The sequence below is a fragment of the Girardinichthys multiradiatus genome, chromosome 14, assembly GCF_021462225.1.
Source record: "Girardinichthys multiradiatus isolate DD_20200921_A chromosome 14, DD_fGirMul_XY1, whole genome shotgun sequence".
NCBI lineage: Eukaryota > Metazoa > Chordata > Actinopteri > Cyprinodontiformes > Goodeidae > Girardinichthys > Girardinichthys multiradiatus.
In genome coordinates this window covers 35,649,044-35,670,131 of record NC_061807.1, presented here as the reverse complement: position 1 = coordinate 35,670,131, position 21,088 = coordinate 35,649,044, and positions in this window count along the sequence as shown.

Sequence of the window (21,088 nt, the reverse complement as noted above, 5' to 3'; positions counted from 1 at the left end):
ACTTCAATGTTCCTGTCTATCTGCTCTTAGTTTTCACTTTACATTTATTAAGAAATCACCCACAGTTTTTCACAGAACTGCTCAACGTCTGTCTTCTTTTGGCATTTTGTCAAGTCAAGTCAAGTCAAGTTTATTTATATAGCGCTTATCAGCAACAAGGCATTCGAGGCGCTCTCACCATTATTCTTTGACGAAAGCTTCACGGAGATCCTGGCCAACGGAGTATCGGGTCTGTATGGGCTATACCGCTGGAGACAGCGTAGAGGGAAGAGAGCCAGCGTACTTGTGAAGCTCAGAAAGCAGGGACTATGTGCACCTTTACCTTCAATACACCTGGAAAATGTCAACACTTCATATTACCACCTATCTCTGCAGTTACAGCAGCAGATCTTTTGTCTCTACCAGCTTTGCACATCTATGGACAGAATAGTCATATCATAGATCCGGGCCCTCGAATCATCAAATTATGGGCAAGACTATTTCTTTTTTAAAATAGACCTGATTGTGAAGAAAAATGTGGGCCTGATATTTAAGTTCGGTTTGGCCTGCACACTTTATCATTAGCGCCTACTCAGCTCCACTCGATTCCACACGGTTTGGGTCACTTTCTGTTACAATTGAGTACCAGCTTATGTGGGTGGGATCTTCATAACACGGTGGCCCAGAGTCCAAAAGGTAACGTGACGTGATTTGTATACGACTGTTATTGATGTATGATTCTGTGGCCTTTTCTAGTCATTGCTTTGCTGCCCTAATTAAATATATCTGCCCTAGTTGCTTTTTTGCCGCACCGCTCACTGCTACAGCTTACACAACTTACCTGTTGATTTCACATAAGATGCAACACATAGTCAAGAATAAACTGATACAAGAGGATGACACCCTTTAGGAGGGTTAAGAACAGGTCCCGGTCCATTCTGTCCGTTCTTTCTATACTCTGTACACTGATCATTTTGGCATTAAATCTTGCTTTTATAATTAAACATTTCTCATTATTTCACAAGGTAAATAGTTTGCTGGTTTTGCTGGTTTGGTCTCGGAACTGGAGAGAAACGGACCCGGTGGTGCACAGGGAGAAAAGAGAGTAAAAACTCCCATTTTACAACACAACAGAGACACAACAATGCAGGACATAACAGCAATGTTAAAGCTGCTGCTCAGTCTATGGCCTTCTGTCAGACTCAAAGTGGAATAAACCCTCCAGAGAAATGTGTGGGCAGAAAGACAAAACACTCTGGATGTCAAAGGATTTCTAAAATAGTTTTCTATATGTTTCTGTTCCTGATGGGTGTAGCATCCTTGTTTGTGTTTCGTTTCTGTTGTATTGAAAATTACCGCCCCCTAAAACCTGTTGCTCCTGGAACCATCCTGCTGGTTTTTCCAGTATCTCCACCAGCTTTTTAAGATCCGGATCTTCTTGAACATAGTCCTCAACTCTTAGCCCTTCTGACAGCTGGTCACGTGTGTGAAAAGAACCTCAGCATGTTTCAGAGCCTCCTCTGAGAAATAATCCAGTATTATGCTGATGATCTCCTGGTATGGGACTGTGTATCAGTCCACCTTCAACACAATAAGAAAAGCATGAGGCCGTGGAGCACACTTTTCTAAACACATTATTATTCCTCTTAAAGGGGACATATCATGTGCAATCCACTATTTTAGTCCTTAAATAATTTGTTTGTGTACTTGGGAGTCTGTAGGAATGCACAAAAGTTGAATTAGTCTCTTCAGATGCGCATAAATATCTTAATATTCTGTTTGGGTCCTAATTCTCAGTTTCAGTTTTCTCTATTCTGTTACATTTTTGAACTATTACGTCACAGTATTTGATGAGGAACAAGTAAATAAGGTCACTGACCTCCGGTTTCCGCTTTCTTGTGTCCGCCATTTTTCTTTCTCTCTTTGTAGTGTAAGTTCAAATACGCCAAAGCTGCAAGAGGATAAGTGTAAATTTTCGGTTGTTGGGTGCTTTAACACACACAATTCATTACACCGTTCCCTAGCATCAGAACCTCTTTGAAGTGCCTGGTTAAATGTTATTTTTCATGAAAATGTTCCAACATCAGTGGGGAAATATCTCTTTGTTTGAGCGAAGCATGAGTGCCTTCAGCAACCTCCGCCAGCTTCAAGAAGCATTTGCCAAAAGACTTAATCTAATTGAGGGGTCAGTTTCCGTCTGTCTATGAAAACAACAGACACAGCAAAGCTCCAAATAACATCAAAATGAAAACAAACTTTATTTTAGACATGAATATATTTTGTGCTGACATGAAGTCCTGACCATTATTTTGACAGCAGTAGCGTTGTGCCTTCTGCCTATGTTAGCGCTTTGTGCTGCTTTTAGCTTCTAGAGGACAAAACTGTACTGCATGTTATGAATATTATTACATAAACCGTTTTGCATTGTTTTTGCTGTTTTTGTCTTGATTCTGCGGCATTAGATAATTGTATTTCTGCTATCAAACTACAAAAATGGTGGAACTGGTTAAAGTGGAACGCTCTTTGACCTTGACGGGGCGAGGTGTGAAGTGCATCAGTAGCATTTAAAGAGACCGCACCAAATCTAGTTGTTCAGACGCACCGCAGAACAGGGGTAACAAAGGAGCCTGTGGAGCTACAATAACAAGAAATACAGACCAACACATTGCAGTTCTACTTTATATAGACCACAACTGAATTATGTAAATGTGAAAAGGAAGGATTTAATAGCATGATATGTCCCCTTTAAGGCATGTTTGCAGGAAATACACTTGGTACTCTGCTGATAACTTTAGAGGCTCCTCTTCGGGTTTCTTTGTTTCAGATTTTTTTCTTTTTTCCCCAATATAGTGTTGACACGGCTGGTTTTCACCCTGCCATTTTTTTCCCAGCAGGACAATCCTTGTTTCATTTGATCCGAGAAAGAAAATAAGGAGGTTATTTCTCCAGGTTATATTGGCGATCATGCTGAACTAATGATATTTTTGTCATCCAGGTTAATGGCCCACCACAAATGAAATTGCATTTAATTAAGTTTTTTTTTTTAGCAATAATAATATCTAGAACCAATCCACAAAGGACAATTTATTATTGCTCTGATTAAATGTTTAACTTTCAGCTTTCAGTGGCTGTATTGGTCTTTAACTTTAATGCTTCTGCTAAAGCAAAGAAAAAAACTTAGGTCACTCGTAATCAGTTCTATGGACTCATTTTAAACCACATGCACACTTTCCCATCACTTGGCATTAGATTTCAGATATTTAAAAATACTGTTTCTAGATATAGTCATGCCCTAAATTATTTACACCCTGCCAGATTCAGATTTTAAAATATTTTCATTTAATTAAACAGTTTGTTGCTGATATGTTACCAGAAAGGAATGTCTCCTAAGACAATTAAATGTATTTTGAAAATATATTTATAACAGTTTAAAGGGTTTGCATGGGACTCTTTAAAATGTCCATATCACTTCTAGTCAGAAGAAACGTGTTAGTAAAATTACTTTAAACCTAAATCCCCCACGGTTATGAATAATTTGGGTCCTAGCTGTAAGTTGTGTAAAGGCAGAGCTAAATTTCAGCTAATTATAAATTTAAATAACTGGGCAAACTAGTCTATCCTACTCAACCTAATTAGGAATCGAAATAGAAATAACATTTATTGCTGCAGCACTGTGTGGCCCGTGTGGTTTGGCAAGCCATTAAGGAAATAAATAAAATAAATATTAATGAATAAATAGTGGGATGTGTCATTTAGTATGTGCAACTGCGCTGTAAATCTCAGCGCACGGTTACGTAAGTGTGACAATAAGAGGCTGTTATATTAAACCTCAGCCACTATATTTTAAGGCATTTCACCCAATCAGTACACTGCAAGGGCAGACGCAACCAGAAGATCCCTGATCTTTGGGGAATGACAGAAAGTAAATGGTAAAATGGCCTGCACTTGTATAGCGCTTTATCAAGTCTGACAATCCCAAAGCTTTCTACACTACAATCAGTCATCCATCCATTCATACACATTCACTCTCTGCAGAAAGTACATCTACCATTCTGCTCCTGTCTTAAACACACTCAGGTTAACAGAAACGTTAATTTCCAAATGCCTTAGGAGATGTTTTACTCTCCATGTCAAAAAAATAAAACTAAATAGGTTGTTGAGCCTCAAAGCAATAGATGGATATTTTTATTGATTACAACTTTATAACTTATGTTATAAAAAACTACATAATGTAGATAGGTTGGAGGTCGGCCTGATTTTGGAGCTATACTATAAATTGACACACATATGGTTTTTGCATTAATAGTGATTAAGTTAAAGTTGTTTAACTGAGAACTATCTCTGTCTAAACCCTTTACCTCTGCTACAATAACACATTTCATACACAAGATAAAGAACTCTGTGTTTTACTTACTTTCACATAGACACAAAAGAAGCAGAAATGAAAAAAAAATATTGATAAACAAAATGAACAAATCAAATATTCTTTGGACAAATTCTAACGTAATTAAAACAGAATCAAATTAAAACACCACAGAAGTTGAAATGCATCTAAAGATACATCATCCTGGTAAAGGGATTAAATGAACCATTTAAGTGCCGTTCAAGCGTACACTTCACAAAATAATAAAGGTGTTGATGAAGTGTGATCCACAGGTGAGGAGCCGCAGAGCAGAATATCCAGTTCTGGTTCCAGGAACACACAGTAGGCAAGACTCGGATGACCTGGGGTGTGTGTGAAATTTCAGGAACCAGTAGGTCAATATTTAGGTTCATGTTCACTCAGTGTTCTGATTTTAAAACACATTCTGTAGATCCCAGCAAGCAGTGCAATGTTTGGTGAGACATGGTCCTCTGACCTGGTTGTAGTCAGGACTCCGGCTGCAGTGTTCTGCTCACCTGAAGGTGGTATTGTTAGAATAACTCTTGCAGTCCAAAATGTGTAAAATGGTAGCAGTAGTGTCTGTCCAAACATGTATTCACACATGTACACCTTCAATACAACCTAGATAAATAGAGGATTAGTTTTAACTGGTGTCTAGGCCTCAGCATTTATGAGAGGATTCATCCTGGGTTTACTTTAGATGTCTGTTCTTTGCATTCTTGGACATTTTAGACATTACAAATCGACGTGTAACGCGGACTGAGAGTTTAAATCTTGTTAGAGGTCAGAGATGTATGAGTCCAACCTTTTGCTGACATCTGCTGTCATATAAGAGGAACTATAGGTTCATAAACAACAACTTTTAATGTATCTTTTGGCATTTAAACATGAAACTATGAAACATCAGCTAAGGCATAGTACAAGTAACAAACAATTAAACAAAAAAAGAGAAAATGCAGCAGTGGACTAAATAAAGCCAGTCTGTGTATGTGTAATCAAATGCTTTTATCTTTTTAAATTGATAACTATTGGACTGTTAATTATCAAGACTGGATAAAATATGAGCAGTTCCATGAGGCTGGGCTCTAACCATTCTCTATATACCATCTATTTTTCTCCAGATTTGATCATATTAACCTCCAGTTCTCAATATCCTTGAGTTTGCCTCAAGTAATTTACAGTTCAACTGCAGATTAACATTTGAAAATGCATATCTTTCAAACATAATGTATGAATATTCCCAGTAAGATGGTAGACAGACTGAGTTTCTTTAAAACACATCCTGTTGATAAGATACAGTTTGAAGAGAAGTACAAACCTTGACCTAATCCTTATTTTTTAGATCACACTAGAGTTGAAAATGAGAACCGACATAGCGTTCACCCATGAAGCAGAACACTATCGTCATAAACAATCATAATGTCCCATAAACACAATGCTTGCAATTCATTATTGTGAAGTCATGCTGCACAACTGGTTCCTGATGTTCTCTGACAGACGCTTAGAACAGGAGAGATTTTTATCCTTCAAAGAAATGTACTTGTTGCACAACACTTTGTAGTGTCACGTTTTAATGTCACATCTTTTTTTTAGAAATGACAGAAGTAGACTTTATAGCTTTTAGACCCACACCTAATAGTTTTGATCATATTTAGGTTTTGCACATTTTACACATTATCAACATTTACATGATGCAGCACATTTTTCTTTAGGCTTTAAAATGTAAACTGCTTCTCAATTCTGAAGTTTTCCCAAACTTCTCAAAGGTTTTCTGATACTGAACATGAAAAACATCAAAAACTAAACAACGAGGACATCCTAAGCATCTTACTGATGCTTGTTGATGACTTTGTCAGATCACTTTCATTGGATTTAACTTCACTGCCCTGCAGTCTCTATAGTAAGCCCAGTTTCCACTGGACAGATAATCAGAGGTTCTGTGTTCCTTCCATTGTCATGAAGACAGGGATTAAAGTATGGGTACAGGGGCTCGGTAAAAGAACATCCTTTGTAAGTGTAGATATGAGTTTTTGAATCTGCGTTGTAGAATGACACTGATCCATCTTCATAGTCCAGGAATACACCCACTTTAATAGGGATTTCATGGAGGTTTAAGGTGACAGAGGGTCCGGCACAGGCCCGAAGACTCTCACCCTTCCGCCTGCAGATCGCCCAGTAACCGTTGTTTGGACGGACGGTTATGGAGCCCTTCCTGTTAATGGACTCCTTGGCCACACCAAGATCCCAGTCTGTTTTATCCCCTATCTGTAAAAAAAAGAAATCAGTTGATATAATTACACAAGGGAATTACATTAAGTAAAGTATTTGGTCAAAGTTACTTGATGAATGACAGGATAAAACATAAAACACCACCTTCTAGCTACACTGACCATTATCTCAGAGGACCTGCCTCAACAAATAGTATATAAATGCTCATATCAAACCTTACGATTTGAGCGAGAATATATTGTTGTTTGAATATTTTGTATCAAAAATCTATGTTTATATTTAATTGTGTCTTTTAGAAAAAGTATACTTCACAGGAAGATCTGAGTACTGATTTGCTTCCTCTATTACCGACCATAATTTCTGCATTGACCTGTCCAGGGCGTACACTGCAGCTCAACCATGGACCCTGGAGATACGGACTAGCCCTCTATTACCCTACAAGCACGGAAGCTGTTGTCTGTAACTTTTCTTAAACGAGGAGAGAGAAGAGACCACTTTAGCATGTGACTTCTTTCATGCATACTTGTGCGCTTACTCATTGATTGACAGTTCCCTCCACACGAATATGCAAGACTAATAGTCTTAAATACTTTTAATAAATAAAAGTTACCGACTACAGCTTTGAGCAAGAATACAAAATGAATTGGTGGGTGAATAAATGGACAATTGATGCAAATATCCTAAAAACTAAGTTAAAAAAATTAAACTTCTTGTTAAACAAACGTTATTGTTTTGCCTTTTTAAATACTTCTGTGACATGAAGAAAAATGTGGGCCTGATATTTAAGTTCGGTTTGGCCTGCACACTTTATCATTAGCGCCTACTCAGCTCCACTCGACTCCACACGGTTTGGGTCACTTTCTGTTACAATTGAGTACCAGCTTATGTGGGTGGGATCTTCATAACACGGTGGCCCAGAGTCCAAAAGGTAACGTGACGTGATTTGTATACGACTGTTATGGATGTATGATTCTGTGGCCTTTTCTAGTCATTGCTTTGCTGCCCTAATTAAATATATCTGCCCTAGTTGCTTTTTTGCCGCACCGCCCACTGCTACAGCTTACACAACTTACCTGTTGATTTCACATAAGATGCAACACATAGTCAAGAATAAACTGATACAAGAGGATGACACCCTTTAGGAGGGTTAAGAACAGGTCCCGGTCCATTCTGTCCGTTCTTTCTATACTCTGTACACTGATCATTTTGGCATTAAATCTTGCTTTTATAATTAAACATTTCTCATTATTTCACAAGGTAAATAGTTTGCTGGTTTTACTGGTTGGGTCTCGGAACTGGAGAGAAATGGACCCGGTGGTGCACTGGGAGAAAAGAGAGTAAAAACTCCCATTTTACAACACAACAGAGACACAACAATGCAGGACATAACAGCAATGTTAAAGCTGCTGCTCAGTCTATGGCCTTCTGTCAGACTCAAAGTGGAATAAACCCTCCAGAGAAATGTGTGGGCAGAAAGACGAAACACTCTGGATGTCAAAGGATTTCTAAAATAGTTTTCTATATGTTTCTGTTCCTGATGGGTGTAGCATCCTTGTTTGTGTTTCGTTTCTGTTGTATTGAAAATTACCGCCCCCTAAAACTTGTTGCTCCTGGAACCATCCTGCTGGTTTTTCCAGTATCTCCACCAGCTTTTTAAGATCCGGATCTTCTTGAACATAGTCCTCAACTCTTAGCCCTTCTGACAGCTGGTCACGTGTGTGAAAAGAACCCCAGCATGTTTCAGAACCTCCTCTGAGAAATAATCCAGTATTATGCTGATGATCTCCTGGTATGGGACTGTGTATCAGTCCACCTTCAACACAATAAGAAAAGCATGAGGCCGTGGAGCACACTTTTCTATTATTCCTCTTAAAGGGGACATATCATGTGCAATCCACTATTTTAGTCCTTAAATAATTTGTTTGTGTACTTGGAGTGTGTAGCAGCGTTCAAAAGTTGAATTAGTCTCTTCAGATGCGCATAAATATCTTAATATTCTGTTTGGGTCCTAATTCTCAGTTTCAGTTTTCTCTATTCTGTTACATTTTTGAACTATTACGTCACAGTATTTGATGAGGAACAGGTAAATAAGGTCACTGACGTCCGGTTTCCGCTTTCTTGTGTCCGCCATTTTTCTTTCTCTCTTTGTAGTGTAAGTTCAAATACGCCAAAGCTGCAAGAGGATAAGTGTAAATTTTTGGTTGTTGGGTGCTTTAACACACTCAATTCATTACACCGTTCCCTAGCATCAGAACCTCTTCGAAGTGCCTGGTTAAATGTTATTTTTCATGAAAATGTTCCAACATCAGTGGGGAAATATCTCTTTGTTTGAGCGAAGCATGAGTGCCTTCAGCAACCTCCGCCAGCTTCAAGAAGCATTTGCCAAAAGACTTAATCTAATTGAGGGGTCAGTTTCCGTCTGTCTATGAAAACAACAGACACAGCAAAGCTCCAAATAACGTCAAAATGAAAACAAACTTTATTTTAGACATGAATATATTTTGTGCTGACATGAAGTCCTGACCATTATTTTGACAGCAGTAGCGTTGTGCCTTCTGCCTATGTTAGCGCTTTGTGCTGCTTTTAGCTTCTAGAGGACAAAACTGTACTGCATGTTATGAATATTATTACATAAACCGTTTTGCATTGTTTTTGCTGTTTTTGTCTTGATTCTGCGGCATTAGATAATTGTATTTCTGCTATCAAACTACAAAAATGGTGGAACTGGTTAAAGTGGAACGCTCTTTGAACTTGAGGGGGCGAGGTGTGAAGTGCATCAGTAGCATTTAAAGAGACCGCACCAAATCTAGTTGTTCAGACGCACCTCAGAACAGGGAGCCTGTGGAGCTACAATAACAAGAAATACAGACCAACACATTGCAGTTCTACTTTATATAGACCACAACTGAATGATGTAAATGTGAAAAGGAAGGATTTAATAGCATGATATGTCCCCTTTAAGGCATGTTTGCAGGAAATACACTTGGTATAGTTAGGCCCTAAATTATTTACACCCTGCCAGATTCAGATTTAAAAATATTTTCATTTAATTAAACAGTTTGTTGTTGATATGTTACCAGAAAGGAATGTCTCCTAAGACAATTAAATGTATTTTGAAAATATATTTATAACAGTTTAAAGGGTCTGCATGGAACTCTTTAGAATGTCCATATCACTTCTAGTCAGAAGAAACGTGTTAGTAAAATTACTTTAAACCTAAATCCCCCACGGTTATGAATAATTTGGGTCCTAGCTGTAAGTTGTGTAAAGTAAATTTCAGCTAATTATTTGTTTTGTTTTTGCATTACAGTATATACATATTTACAATGTACAATATACACATGTATAATAAAAAGGTGCATTTGCAACATCAGTATGCTGTTGTTTTGTACTCTATTGAATGTTCATCAGAGAAACAGCCTGGGGGAAGAAACTGTCTCTGTGGTGGCTGGTTTTAGTAAACAGTGCTCTGTAGCGGCGGCCTGAAGGTAAAACTCTGAACAGTTTATGTGCAGGGTGTGTGGGGTCTGCAGAGATTTTAGCAGCTCTTTTCTTGACCCTAGACCTGTACAGGTCCTTCTCAAAATATTAGCATATTGTGATAAAGTTCATTATTTTCCATAATGTCATGATGAAAATTTAACATTCATATATTTTAGATTCATTGCACACTAACTGAAATATTTCAGGTCTTCTATTGTCTTAATACGGATGATTTTGGCATACAGCTCATGAAAACCCAAAATTCCTATCTCACAAAATTAGCATATTTCATCCGACCAATAAAAGAAAAGTGTTTTTAATACAAAAAACGTCAACCTTCAAATAATCATGTACAGTTATGCACTCAATACTTGGTCGGGAATCCTTTGGCAGAAATAACTGCTTCAATGCGGCGTGGCATGGAGGCAATCAGCCTGTGGCACTGCTGAGGTCTTATGGAGGCCCAGGATTCTTCGATAGCGGCCTTTAGCTCATCCAGAGTGTTGGGTCTTGAGTCTCTCAACGTTCTTTTCACAATATCCCACAGATTCTCTATGGGGTTCAGGTCAGGAGAGTTGGCAGGCCAATTGAGCACAGTGATACCATGGTCAGTAAACCATTTACCAGTGGTTTTGGCACTGTGAGCAGGTGCCAGGTCGTGCTGAAAAATGAAATCTTCATCTCCATAAAGCTTTTCAGCAGATGGAAGCATGAAGTGCTCCAAAATCTTCTGATAGCTAGCTGCATTGACCCTGCCCTTGATAAAACACAGTGGACCAACACCAGCAGCTGACATGGCAACCAGCCCATCACTGACTGTGGGTACTTGACACTGGACTTCTGGCATTTTGGCATTTCCTTCTCCCCAGTCTTCCTCTAGACTCTGGCACCTTGATTTCCGAATGACATGCAGAATTTGCTTTCATCCGAAAAAAGTACTTAATTAGGAATGTAAATAGAAATAACCTTTATGGCTGCAGCACTGTGTGGCCCGTGTGGTTTGGCAAGCCATTAAGGAAATAAATAAAACAAATACTAATGAATAAACAGTGGGATGTGTCATTTAGTATGTGCAAATGTGTGTGCAAGTGTGTGTGTAAATCTTAGCGCACGGTTACGTAAGTGTGACAATAAGAGGCTGTTATATTAAACCTCAGCCACTATATTTTAAGGCATTTCACCCAATCAGTACACTGCAAGGGCAGACGCAACCAGAAGATCCCTGATCTTTGGGGAATGACAGAAAGTAAATGGTAAAATGGCCTGCACTTGTATAGCGCTTTATCAAGTCTGACAATCCCAAAGCTTTCTACACTACAATCAGTCATCCATCCATTCATACACATTCACTCTCTGCAGAAAGTACATCTACCATTCTGCTCCTGTCTTAAATACACTCAGGTTAACAGAAACGTTAATTTCCAAATGCCTTAGGAGATGTTTTACTCTCCATGTCAAAAAAATAAACCTAAATAGGTTGTTGAGCCTCAAAGCTATAGATGGATATTTTTATTGATTACAACTTTATAACTTATCTGTTATAAAAAACTACATAATGCAGATTGGTTGGAGGACGGTCTGATTTTGGCATCTCTTGCTTTTTCTGTTATTCAATCTCTACAGACTAATTTTGCTTTTTTCCACCAGGAGAAAAGACACCATCTACTGATTCAATCTATTGAGATACAATTGATTCAAATAATTAAAGAGAATAAAAATAATTAAAACAATAAGATGATAAAAAACATAAACAAATAAAAACATTAATGATATGATTGATAAAAAAATGAATGGACTGAAATTTATTTATTGATTTACTGAATAACAGAAGTATTTTAAAGTCTATTCTTTGAGATATGGGGAGCCAATGTAATGACTTTAGAACTGGGGTGATGTGCTTCACTTTATAACTTTTAGTGAGGACTAGAGGGTGACACGGGAGTGGATTTTCTCTCCTGTCCCATCCCGCTCCCACAGAAAAATGCCTTCTACCATCCCAATCCAGGCCAGCATAAAAAAATAAAAAAATCCTGTTCCGTCCTACTCCTGGTAAATTGACTCCCACTCCTGTGCCACTCCCATTTTTGTTTAATTCATTTAGTCTTTTGGTAATTTCTTTGAAAGAGCAGTTAGGTCCCTGATGAGCTCTCTGATGTAAAGTTACCTACAGACACAAAAAAGTCCCTGTCCTTCAAGTAGAATTTAAACCAATTGAGTGCTGTTCCAGAAAGGCCGACCCAGTTTTCCAGGAGCTCTAATAAAATGGAGTGATCAACAGTGTCGAATGCTGCACTAAGGTCCAATAATACCAGCACTGTGGTTCTTCCACAAGCTGCATTTATACGGATGTCATTGAACACCTTGACAAGGGCAGTCTCCGTACTGTGGTGAGCAAAGAAGCATGACTGGAAGACATCAAAGAGGCTGGTCATTATTAGGAAGTTGTTTAGCTGCTGAAACACAGCTTTTTCAATAATCTGCTAAATATATCTATTGAGGAGCAGCATGAAAAAAAAACACAATGTAATTCTAATACCTTTCTATATGTGTTAAAATGTGGTGCATTGACAAAGTTACGTTCCACATCTACAGCTATAAAGATTCTCAAAGCATTTGTTATGGCTTTGGTATAGTTTGGTTTGGTATGGTATGGTCTGAATTGTTAGCAAAGGACTACTTGAATGCCACAAGCAGCTGGATTTGTACTGAAGTTTGTTTTTTTCTTTATACCAGTTACATTTAGTCGAGTTATACCAGTTCAAGGGGGAAATTAAGTTCAACATAGAGCCAGCTATTCACCTTATCTTTGTTCAACAATGCCGGTCTCAACTTTAATTAAACCACCTTTCTTTCTACAATATTGTGTATGGCTGAAAAACAATCAATCAACAAACAGCAGACTAATGATTGTGGGAGGTCCTCAAGTTCTGGTTTGTATGTATTATTCATGCTCTTTGGTTTTGCTTCATGCGTTTAGGTTTTAAAGTTGTATAAGAGAGTTCCACATTCTTCTTTTGCTTATTACATCTAATGACCAAAAACGGAAGGCAAAACAAGAAAAAAACAAAAAACAAACAAAAAGTACACAGCTTTACAACTGTTACAACTCCAGGTACAATTATATTTGAGTATTTAGGTTCTAATACTTTGTAACACTTGGCATGTGCACTAAAGATTTAAGAGCCTTTGCCACAGTAGAGGGGAAAGGCTTTATAAAGGGAAGATATTAAATAAATACGTTGTGAAATAGAAAAAAATGTAATGTACCATTAAATGGGCCACTGAATAATTAAGTATAATTTTAAAGACGACATGACATAATTAGTGGTACACTTAATATTTAATGATAATTTTATTGTTTTCATTTTGTCCAGTTTGACCCTCCATTCTTGATGCCTGTATAGGAGGTCATGTCAGAATTTGAATCAGGTGTGCTGGAGCAGACGCACATCTAAAACTTACAGGGAAGGGGTCCCTGAGGACCAGGGCTGTGAACCATTGAGGTACAGTTTCTAAATTGTGATGGTATTGCCTTTTTGCACTTTTGTTCACCAAGTACAGTTCTCTTGTAGGTGCATTTTTCTTTCATTTCAGCAACTTGAAACATAAAAGTAATGTCATTGTTCAAAGGAAACAATCACTTAATAAATGAGTAAAATACAACTATGTACATTTTGTTTATTCAACTAAGATAGGCATGGTCTGTTTCCTTGTTTGATATTTTATTTCTTGATTATTATTCTTTTTACTTTAACTGGCCGTTACTACAGCTAAAAACAGGGACCTAACTGCTCTTTCAAAGAAATTACCAAAAGACTAAATTAATTAAACAAAAATGGGAGTGGCACAGGAGTGGGAGTCAATTTACCAGGAGTGGGACGGGACAGGATTTTTTTTTTTTTATGCTGGCCTGGATTGGGATGGTAGAAGGCATTTTTCTGTGGGAGCGGGATGGGACAGGAGAGAAAATCCACTCCCGTGTCACCCTCTAGTCCTCACTAAAAGTTATAAAGTGAAGCACATCACCCCAGTTCTAAAGTCATTACATTGGCTCCCCATATCTCAAAGAATAGACTTTAAAATACTTCTGTTATTCAGTAAATCAATAAATAAATTTCAGTCCATTCATTTTTTTATCAATCATATCATCTTGCTTTTTCTGTTATTCAATCTCTACAGACTAATTTTGCTTTTTTCCACCAGGAGAAAAGACACCATCTACTGATTCAATCTATTGAGATACAATTGATTCAAATAATTAAAGAGAATAAAAATAATTAAAACAATAAGATGATAAAAAAACATAAAAAAATAAAAATATGAATAGATGCCAAATGAAATAATTATTAAATGAAATATCAAATCTTGAATAATTTAATATGAGGCTGATGATAAAGAGTAAAGTTTATAATAATAGTGGAAGTTTTGTGAAGAATAAAAAGAGAACCAGGTGTTTTATTACCCCATCATGCATTCACTAGTCATGTCATATTAACTGTGGTAAACTGTGGCTTAATCCTGTGTTTACTTTAAATTTAATTGGATTGAAAGAAATTTCGCAGGTGTCTCTAAAGTGATCAGTGAGGAACCAAACCCATCCCCAATTCACGGCAAAGATATTTAAAAGTTATGTTAATGAAACCCCGGCTCCCTATTACAACAAGTACAAAAGACTTGCTCAGGTGCCTTGAGGAATGGAAATGACAGCAATTTTTAAATGTCCTTTTTTTTTTTTTTTGGGAGGTTTAGAGAGAAGCGCTTATCTGTAAGCAAGACACATTTTAGATAGTCTGCCAGCATTACAGAGAATGACGACTGTTAGCAATAATGGGCAAAAAATATTAAATGAAATCAACGGAGAATGGCTGACGGAAAGATGCTCAGACAAAGGCAGGAAAAAATGCATTTATTTCAAATATTTGTTATTTGACAGTTAAGCTGACAAATCCTCTCTCCTATTCCCTTAATCAGAATCAGCTTTATTGCCAAGTTCATATGTACAAACAAGAAATTTGACTCCGGTACACTTTGCTCTCTGGTTTTGTTTTTTTTTTCGCATTAAAGAATATACACACAGCTCCCGAGACACCTCCGCAAAACCGCAGACGCCTTAATTCAACAAACAGTGACGTGTCTGAGGTCTGATCACCTGTTCAATAAACAGTGGATGTGGATTGTCTGAGACAATGGTTGACACTTTGGGCAGGGAAGGAGCACCGTCGCTTTAACTACTTCACAAATACAGTTGGTTTGAAGACTGTCTGAGACAATATGCAAGAAACAGCTGTGGATGTCTGGCTTAATTCAATAAACAGTGACATGTCTGAGTACTTTTTAACTTTTTTTTTTTTTCAGTTTCTTGTGACGTTTAACATAGACCACACCTACAGGATACAACCTCAGCCTCCTACGTGATATGAGAAGAAGACTTTGAATCAGAAGGACGAGGCAGCAGTTACAGGATGACTGTTTTCCCTAAATCATCAATAACTATTGCTCTAAGATGAAAAAAGAAAAGCTTAAGGTAACTAAAATTACCATCCATTTTACCAAATGGAGTCTCTCATGATTCCAAACAAAGTCTTTTAGCTGTAGAATACATTTCTAATTTGGAAACATCATACTGCGCACTCATAAATATATAATTCCATGTTTGGCTTACTTATTAACAATTTTTTTTCCAGTTCATTTATTTCTCTGTTTTTAGATCATCTCTACAAGTTACTGGTGCAGATTAGATTACTCAAACATTTGAGCAGAGGAAGAAAGGTTCTGTATCTACTTTTTGTCTTCCTTGTTTTTTAGATGTAAAAACATCTAAATAACCCCAAATTTACAAGTACCGAAACAAATTTACATTTCACGAAACAAATTTACATTTCATGAAACAAATTTACAAGTACCGCAACAAATTTACATTTCACGAAACAAATTTACGAGTACAAAACAAATTTACATTTCACGAAACAAATTTACATTTCACGAAACAAATTTACATTTCACGAAACAAATTTACATTTCACGAAACAAATTTACATTTCACGAAACAAATTTACATTTCAGAAAACTAATTTACATTTCACGAAAAAAATTTACAAGTACCGAAACAAATTTACATTTCACGAAACAAATTTACATTTCACGAAACAAATTTACAAGTACCAAAACAAATTTACATTTCACAAAACAAATTTACATTTCATGAAACAAATTTACAATTCACAAAACAAATTTACAAGTACCGAAACAAATTTACATTTCACGAAACAAATTTACATTTCACGAAACAAATTTATATTTCACAAAACAAATTTACAAGTACTGAAAAAAATTTACATTTCACGAAACAAATTTACATTTCACAAAACAAATTTACAAGTACCGCAACACATTTAAATTTCACGAAACAAATTTACATTTCACGAAACAAATTTACATTTCAGAAAACAAATTTACATTTCACGAAACAAATTTACAAGTACCAAAACAAATCTACATTTAAGAAAAAAAATTAACATTTTACGAAACAAATTTACAAGTACCGAAACAAATTTACATTTCATGAAACAAATTTACATTTCACAAAACAAATTTACATTTCACAAAACAAATTTACAAGTACCGAAACAAATTTACATTTCACGAAACAAATTTACAAGTACCGAAACAAATTTACATTTAACGAAACAAATTTACATTTCAGAAAACAAATTTACAAGTACCGAAACAAATGTACATTTCACGAAACAAATTTACATTTCACGAAACATATTTACGTTTCATGAAACAAATTTACATTTCACAAAACAAATTTACATTTCACAAAACAAATTTACAAGTACCGAAACAAATTTACATACTTGTGGGACTCCTGAGGCGGCTGACGGGTACCGTGAGGCCAAGCGTGCTGCGGCCCGGGCTGTGGCAGAGGCAAAAACTCGGGCCTGGGAAGAGTTCGGTGAGGCCATGGAGAAGGACTACCGGTTGGCCTCGAAGCGATTCTGGCAAACCGTCCGGCGCCTCAGGAGGGGGAAGCAGTGCTTTGCCAACACTGTTTATAGTGGGGGCGGGAGACTGCTGACCTCGACTGAGGACATTATCGGGCGGTGGAAGGAGTACTTCGAGGATCTCCTCAATCCTGCCATCACGCATTCCGTGGTGGAAACAGAGGCTGGGGACTCGGGGTTGGATTCTTTCATCACCCAGGCTGAAGTCACCGAGGTGGTTAAAAAGCTCCGCGGTGGCAGGGCTTCGGGGGTGGATGAGATCCGCCCTGAGTACCTCAAGTGTCTGGATGTTGTAGGGCTGTCATGGTTGACACGCCTCTTCAACAATGCGTGGCGGTCGGGGACAGTGCCTCTGCACTGGCAGACTGGGGTGGTGGTCCCCCTTTATAAGAAGGGGGACCGGAGGGTGTGTTCCAACTACAGGGGGATCACACTCCTCAGCCTCCCTGGTAAGGCCTACGCCAGGGTATTGGAGAGGAGGGTCCGGCCGATAGTCGAACCTCGGCTTCAGGAGGAACAGTGTGGTTTTCGTCCCAGCCGTGGAACACTGGACCAGCTCTATACCCTCTACAGGGTGCTCGAGGGTTCATGGGAGTTTGCCCAACCGGTTCACATGTGTTTTGTGGACCTGGAGAAGGCATTCGACTGTGTTCCTCGTGATGCCCTGTGGGGGGTGCTCCAGGAGTATGGAATCGGGGGCCCTTTATTAGGGGCCATCCGGTCCCTGTACGAGCGGAGCAGGAGTTTGGTCCGCATTGCCGGCACTAAGTCGGACCTGTTCCTGGTGCATCTTGGTCTCTGGCAGGGCTGCCCTTTGTCGCCGGTCCTGTTCATAACTTTTATGGACAGGATTTCTAGACGCAGCCAAGGGCCGGAGGGGGTCTGGTTTGGGGACCAGTGGATTTCGTCTCTTCTTTTTGCGGATGACGTGGTCCTGCTGGCCCCCTCTAGCCAAGACCTACAGCATGCGCTGTGGCGGTTCGCAGCCGAGTGTGAAGCGGCTGGGATGAGGATCAGCTCCTCCAAGTCCGAGGCCATGGTACTCGACCGGAAAAGGGTGGCTTGTCCTCTTCAGGTTGGAGGGGAGTTCCTGCCTCAAGTGGAGGAGTTTAAGTATCTCGGGGTTTTGTTCACGAGTGAGGGAAGAATGGAGCGGGAGATCGACAGACGGATCGGTGCAGCTGCCACAGTAATGGGGGCGCTGTGCCGGTCCATTGTGGTGAAGAGAGAGCTGAGCCGAAAAGCAAAGCTCTCAATTTACTGGTCGGTCTACGTTCCTACCCTCACCTATGGCCATGAACTTTGGGTCATGACCGAAAGAACGAGATCACGGATCCAAGCGGCTGAAATGAGCTTCCTCCGTAGGGTGGCCGGGCACTCCCTTAGAGATAGGGTGAGGAGCTCGGCCATCCGGGAGGAGCTCGGAGTAGAGCCGCTGCTCCTCCACATTGAGAGGAGCCAGTTGAGGTGGCTCGGGCATCTATACTGGATGCCTCCTGGACGCCTTCCTCGGGAGGTGTTCCAGGCACGTCCCACCGGGAGGAGGCCCAGGGGACGGCCCAGGACACGCTGGAGGGACTATGTCTCTCGGCTGGCCTGGGAACGCCTTGGGCTCCCCCTGGAGGAGCTGGAGGAGGTGTCTGGAGAGAGGGACGTCTGGGCGTCTCTGCTGAGTCTGCTGCCCCCGCGACCCGGTCCTGGATAAGCGGAAGACGACGAACGAACGAAATTTACAAGTACCGAAACAAATTTACATTTCACGAAACAAATTTACATTTCACAAAACAAATTTACATTTTACAAAACAAATTTACATTTCACCAAACAAATTTACAAGTACCGAAACAAATTTACATTTCACGAAACAAATTTACATTTCACAAAACAAATTTACAAGTACCGAAACAAATTTACATTTCACGAAACAAATTTACAAGTACCGAAACAAATTTACATTTCACGAAACAAATTTACATTTCACAAAACAAATTTACATTTCACGAAACAAATTTACAAGTACCAAAACAAATTTACATTTCACAAAACAAATTTACAAGTACCGAAACAAATTTACATTTCACGAAACAAATTTACATTTCACAAAACAAATTTACAAGTACCGAAACAAATTTACATTTCACGAAACCAATTTACAAGTACCGAAACAAATTTACATTTCACGAAACAAATTTACATTTCACAAAACAAATTTACATTTCAGAAAACAAATTTACATTTCACGAAACAAATTTACAAGTACCAAAACAAATTTACAAGTACCGAAACAAATTTACATTTCACGAAACAAATTTACATTTCACAAAACAAATTTACATTTCAGAAAACAAATTTACATTTCACGAAACAAATTTACAAGTACCAAAACAAATTTACATTTCAGAAAACAAATTTACATTTCATGAAACAAATTTACATTTCACAAAACAAATTTACATTTCACAAAACAAATTTACAAGTACCAAAACAAATTTACATTTCAGAAAACAAATTTACATTTTACAAAACAAATTTACAAGTACCGAAACAAATTTACATTTCATGAAACAAATTTACATTTCACAAAACAAATTTACATTTTACCAAACAAATTTACAAGTACCGAAACAAATTTACATTTCACGAAACAAATTTACATTTCACAAAACAAATTTACATTTCACAAAACAAATTTACAAGTACCGAAACAAATTTACATTTCACGAAACAAATTTACATTTCACAAAACAAATTTACAAGTACCGAAACAAATTTACATTTCAAGAAACAAATTTACATTTCACAAAACAAATTTACATTTCAGAAAACAAATTTACATTTCACGAAACAAGTTTACAAGTACCAAAACAAATTTACATTTCAGAAAACAAATTTACATTTCACGAAACAAATTTACAGGTACCGAAACAAATTTACATTTCATGAAACAAATTTACATTTCAGAAAACAAATTTACATTTCACAAAATAAATTTACAAGTACCGAAACAAATCTACATTTCAGAAAACAAATTTACATTTCACGAAACACATTTACATTTCACAAAACAAATTTACAAGTACCGAAACAAATTTACATTTCACGAAACAAATTTACAAGTACCGAAACAAATTTACATTTCACGAAACAAATTTACATTTCACAAAACAAATTTACATTTCAGAAAACAAATTTACATTTCACGAAACAAATTTACAAGTACCAAAACAAATTTACAAGTACCGAAACAAATTTACATTTCACGAAACAAATTTACATTTCACAAAACTAATTTACATTTCAGAAAACAAATTTACATTTCACGAAACAAATTTACAAGTACCAAAACAAATTTACATTTCAGAAAACAAATTTACATTTCATGAAACAAATTTACATTTCACAAAACAAATTTACATTTCACAAAACAAATTTACAAGTACCAAAACAAATTTACATTTCAGAAAACAAATTTACATTTTACAAAACAAATTTACAAGTACCGAAACAAATTTACATTTCATGAAACAAATTTACATTTCACAAAACAAATTTACATTTTACCAAACAAATTTACAAGTACCGAAACAAATTTACATTTCACGAAACAAATTTACATTTCACAAAACAAATTTACATTTCACAAAACAAATTTACAAGTACCGAAACAAATTTACATTTCACGAAACAAATTTACATTTCACAAAACAAATTTACAAGTACCGAAACAAATTTACATTTCAAGAAACAAATTTACATTTCACAAAACAAATTTACATTTCAGAAAACAAATTTACATTTCACGAAACAAGTTTACAAGTACCAAAACAAATTTACATTTCAGAAAACAAATTTACATTTCACGAAACAAATTTACAAGTACCGAAACAAATTTACATTTCATGAAACAAATTTACATTTCAGAAAACAAATTTACATTTCACAAAATAAATTTACAAGTACCGAAACAAATCTACATTTCAGAAAACAAATTTACATTTCACGAAAC